The following is a 5,717-nucleotide window of genomic DNA, read 5'->3' as shown; positions in this document are numbered from 1 at the left end:
ATTATATTCTTTCTAGGAACTTTTCAGTCAAATAGGTCATCTATTGTCACAATCCTTTGTTCTATTGTATTCTTTCTAGGAACTTTTCAATCAAATAGGTCATCTGTTGTCACAATCCTTTTAAGGAAGATGCGCCGAAATAACCGATGAAGAAGTTTCAGAGAGCCATAGGTTCGAATCCTGTCACCTTGATGTGTTATTCTCTGGGGCCGAAGTGCAAAGCCCCGTAGTCTATCCGTGGTTAGGAAGGCAGGCATGTTGTCCACTGTCGTCACATAGGTCATCTGTCGTCACAATCCTTTTAAGAAAGATGCACCCAAATAACCGATGAAGAAGTTTCAGAGAGCCATAGGTTCGAATCCTGTCACCTTGATGTGGTATTCTCAGGGGCCGAAGTGCAAAGCCCCATAGCCTATCCGTGGTCAGGAAGGCAGGCGAACCGCACACACTGAAGAAAAAAAAAAGATCTCCTTTTCTATCACACGTAGAATTGTCATTCTTTTGTCTTTTGAAACCACTTACCTTATCAGTCATCAGGCAGGTTTTTGGTATCATATATCGAGATAATTATTATGAAAAAGCTATTCCACTAGTGTGACTTAGGTACCCTTTCTTTGTGGTATCGGTCATGCTATTTGAATAGCTTGAAGTCATCATAGCCTCTCCACCGGTTCCGAAGACTCCTTCGGCATCAATGTGCTCCAATAAAAGAGATCAGACCCTTTCCTGAACTAGAACCGGGCACAAAATGCCGAGGAGAAAGTCGAAAGCGAGCTCTTTTCGCGTATACGCAATCTCGAAACTCAATTAGCTCAAGGACTGTCTCCTCAACCCTGGCAAGTATGAGTGCTTGGTAAGAGAGAATGTCGAATGAAAAAGACATTCGATTACGGCAACATTCGCAATTACCAAAGTGCACTAAACCTAGTAGAGATCTTCGACCTAACGATAATGGAACTTCAAGCCCATTTAATCAATCCGCTTTGTACCTTATTGTTGACCGAATCGGATGCACTCCAGGCCTAAATTCTCTCTTTCATTTTCAAAAGCTTCGCTTGCCTGCGGTACTTTATTCAGGATGTGCAACAATACGGTCATCTCTCAGTCGTGTATAGAGAATTCCTTGATCATTTCCTTGGCGGATAACACAAATGAAATCGCTTCCCTGACCGCCCATCTTATGAGTCCATTCTTGTCTTGTTGGTTTGTTGTACTATTTTATACCTCTCTCGATTGATAGAAAGACGTTCGGGAGCTGGGAGGGCCTATCGTGAGGGAACTTTCCTTTTCACGGTAGACAAAGGTAAAGCGGGAGCTGCATATGTCCACTGTGATCAAGGCAGAGCGACTCCATCTTTAAAAGATGTTGGTTTGATCGAAACTGTTAGATCCGCTTTCGTTAAAGAAAAAATAGGAGCTCTTGGTTTGGCCGATGTCGATTCGTATGGCAATGCGGACTCGACTCAGGATGAGGATTCCGCTTTTCGTACTGCTGCTATGAGCCGAAAGAGCTGGTAAGCTATCTCGCTAAACGAAAGGAAAAAGCACGTACGCATTGACCTTGTTACAAGGGGCGGGGGCCAGCTAAAGAAGGTCTGTCGGACTAGGTTAGGACCCTTGATCCAGTTCAGTTATGTTCTTCCATGCAAGAATGTATGCGTATCGGTATCCTCTTTTGGACCGGTTGCTTCCTCTTTTTGTTTATACGTTTGGAGAAACCTGCTAAGCCCGCGTTTCTTATCAGGTGTGATTCAATCTTTCAGCTCAAACTTTCCTATCGTCCGACGGAAAAGGTAGGAGTACGACTACCTTTTCCTTTTCTTTCTCGAGCCAAGGGATCATTCAGTTTCTACCAAAAAGTTCACTATCTATTAGTTGTCGTAATCGAATGTATTTCTCATTTCACGTTAGCTCCTCCAAGAGTTTCCTGGTCCGTAGTAGACGAAACCTTGGACTTCTATCGGACTTATAGCATTGCCTGGTGAGCTCGCCGTTGAGGGTTGGCCTTACAGGAGATCGAGCAGCCTTTCTTCCCCTACCTGGTATGCTTTTCCGCTTATTGTGCAACTAGCCAACTAGCCAAAGAGAGAGGGAGAGGGATCATGTCAATCAATTTGTATGTGCATTTTGTTCGTCCTGTACTTGCCTGCTTAGCTTTCTTAGCCAACATCTCCGGTTTCTCCCGAACTAAGAGGTCCTGCTTATCCATACCCAAAAGTCACACTTTCAGCCGAAAGACTGATTTTTTCATAAAGTCGGTTCATAGATCAAGAAAGAATGAAGCTGCTTACAGGGATAGTTATGCGATACGTCTTTTCATACTCGCCTTTTCTTTAAACCTACTATCAACCTAGCCATTCTCGCTTGTTGCTTTAAGGGGTCTCCCCACTGTAGATTACTCGGATTAGTTCTCGCGTCCCTGTGCCAAAAAGGATGGGCGAGTTTGGTTTGAATGTTCATCGATTGGGTGGATCCATATGCTCCGGGGGGGGGGGGGGGTGAGACGAGGTGTAGCGCAGTCTAGTCAGCGCATCTGTTTTGGGTATGTTGTCCGCTAAAGGTTTTAGGAAAGAGGGTACAAATTTTCTACATAGGTCATCTGTGGTCACAATCCTTTTAAGGAAGATGCTCCCAAATAATCGGTGAAAATTAGCCTTTAAAGAAGTTTCACAAAGCAAGAAGAGGCAGAACAGAGAATAGGAGTGAGTCGTGCAAGGAAGAAAGAACTAGTAGGTTTTATTGCATGGTATCAAGTTTGATTGTTATTAAAAAAAAATTTAATAATTAGATTGTTGAAACCCTATTCACCCCCTCTAGGGTTGTCATATCGATCCAACATTATCCTTCCACCAATAGGAGCAAAGGCAACGTTACTATGTGAAAGTTTCATGTCATTTATTCAACAATAAGGGTGTTAGCATGCATTTGGAAATGAACCCATATTTAAAAAATTTAGATAAAATAGAAAAGAATTGTTATCACAAAGACAATGATACTATGTGAAACTAGCCTCGAGATGCTTCCTTAACTCTTAGAGGCGGTAAACCAACGGTTCCTTCACCCAAGACCCATGGCCCAACTCCCAACATGGAAGGGATAATCTAGAGAATCATTCTAAGAACCGTAACGGATGGGTTACAAACTCACATTACAAGCTCGACAACAAACATTGTCGCCAGCAAACTTAGGAAGACTACATGAAATTACGAATATATCAATGTAGGATTTTTTAATTTACCGATTTTTAAAATGTTAAATTATGTGAAAATGAATAAAAATAGGAGACATTTTATAGATTTAGGAGGAGTAAGTGAAAACAAAAAGGGAGTCATGACCCATTTTCGGTGGGTTCTCGAGGCACGGATTGCAAGTTAAAACAGGTTGAAAACAAAGTAAAATGTTTTCTCGAAATAAAAAAAGAATTAAAATATAATGAACATATATATTTACATGATATTCGAAATAGAGTTTAAAAGAGGTTGAAAACAAAGTAAAATATTTTCTCGAAATAAAAAAAGAATTAAAATATAATGAACATATATATTTACATTATATTCGAAATAGAGTTTATAGGTTCATAGTACAAAATAAGGGAAATGTTGAAAAAAATAATTTTAAAACATAAAAAATAGTTGGTGTTGTTTAATTGTAAGTTGGGCAACTACTCTTAGTTAAATGAAAGATATGGAAAACATGGAGTGAGTACAAAGTTGACTAATTGTAAGTTTTTAACCATGTTCATAGTGGGTGCTTGGATACCACACTCTTTTCTTAATGTACATGGAATCGGTAATTATTCTAACAAAGTGTCTGTCCAAAATAAAAGGGCCCAACCAGATTTGAACTGGTGACCTCTTGATCTGCAGTCAAATGCTCTACCACTGAGCTATGGACCCATTTTGCATGATTTTAACTTTAGTGACTCCTTCAACAGAGTGTCAATCCAAAAGTGTAAAAAGTGTCTGTCCAAAATAAAAGGGCCCAACCAAGTTCAAACGGGTGACCGGTCAAATTCTCTACCACTGAGCCATGGATCCATTTTGTAGGATTTTAACCTTAATGACCCCGTAGACATAGTGTCTGTCCAAAAAGTGTAACAAATTTCTATCCTAGATAGAAGGGCCCAACTAGGTTCGAATTGGTGACCTCTTGATCTGCAATTAAATGCTCTAACATTGAGCTATGGTCCCATTTTGTATGATCTCAATCTTAGTGACCCCTTCTACAGATTATCGGTCCAAAAGTGACCCTACCGAATCGACTATGGACCAATTTTGTATAAATTGGTGGATTACCTATCGGGAATTAAACACAGGTCGTTAGATTCAAAGTCGAAAGTGCTAACCATTACACCATAGAACCACTTGTTAAACTTTACTTTGGCAGCGATTTTGATAAGCGTCAACAACGCTGGATTTTGCAAAGCTAGAGGTCGTAATATGCTTACAGACTTTCACAAGGTGTTTTCAACTTCTTTTATAGGTAATTGAACTTTTGAGTCCATGCAAATGATTGGTTGGATTAATATGAGTTTAAGAAGACAGAGGAGAGAAGAGAGACTTTGTTAGAAACTCACCCATAGGTAATCTCCCAAGATGTTTTCAACTTCTTTTATAGGTAGAATTTTAAAATCAAACCACAACAAAATTTACTTCTATCTAACAAAATTATTTTTTGTTTGAAACAAGATTATAGATAAATTTAAAATCCAAGAAAACGGATCTGAGTTTGATATTATTTGATTTTGGGCATGGACACAACTAGGTATGGACACAGCTAGCTGATTTCTTTTGATTATATTAATGAATGTATGTAGATGTTTAAAGTGTTGATCTTAATGGTTTTAGAAAATATCAACACATCATCAATATAAACTATCGAAATTTTTTGAAAGGATGGAAAATATCATTCATAATCTTCTGAAATTCTGATGGAGCGTTTTTTAGCCTAAATGACATGACGTTCCCCTCATATTTTCTAATTGGACATTAAATGCTATTTTATATTTGTCCTTTTAAGAAATTAGAATTTTCCGAAATCCCAATTTCATGTCGAATTTTATAAAACCATTTGACTCTAAATTCTTTTTATCAAATCATTTTTGTTTTGGATTGGATATCTTATTTATTCTAAAACCTTATTCAAAGGTTTGTAGTTAATTACTGGTATTAGAATTTCTAGTTTTTTTTCACCATGTTGTTAACCTAAAATGTCAGAAATGACCACCTGCTCTTTGGAGACCTTATGAGTTTCCTCTACAAAATATCACCTAAAATGTCACAGTATTTAGTGTTTGATACTTTTTGACTTAACCCTAGGGTTCTATTTAAGGTGAACTTGTGATTATTTTTGTCAAATTATATATTTGAATACCTAATACATTAAGATATAATATCTTATTTAAATAATATTAAAATGTGGTAGAATATCATAATATATGTTTAATTAATATGAATATCATTCAAATTTCAAATATATATTTTTATTTAATGTTTATGATACACATCAATTATTTTAATATTTAACATATCAAATACGTTAATATGTTTTGATATAATACTTCAAGACTATAGGAACTTTCTCAGAGGACCTGAGAGTTACATCGGCCCACAATGCATCTCATGGACGATGCAAAACTATGGTGGCGCTTGAAGGTGAATTGTATAAAAAACTGGTCATGCACCAAAAAATTATGGGAAGACCATTGATGGAATTGA

The 5,717-nt window shown here is 37.7% G+C and overlaps 1 non-coding gene across 1 annotated transcript; it reads right to left on the bottom strand.

The window, feature by feature from the left end:
- Positions 1-3,824: 3,824 nt before the first annotated feature.
- Positions 3,825-3,896, bottom strand: TRNAC-GCA (transfer RNA cysteine (anticodon GCA)). Its single transcript has one exon. It is a non-coding gene; the product is annotated as a tRNA-Cys (tRNA).
- Between the last annotated feature and the right edge of the window lie 1,821 nt (positions 3,897-5,717).

Source organism: Cucurbita pepo, unplaced genomic scaffold (genome assembly GCF_057944985.1).
Source record: "Cucurbita pepo subsp. pepo isolate OVF unplaced genomic scaffold, ASM5794498v1 scafford_2, whole genome shotgun sequence".
In the NCBI taxonomy this organism is placed as follows: Eukaryota; Viridiplantae; Streptophyta; class Magnoliopsida; order Cucurbitales; family Cucurbitaceae; genus Cucurbita; species Cucurbita pepo.
Note: the sequence above shows the minus strand (reverse complement) of the source record. Positions and strands in the feature narration are given on the sequence as shown.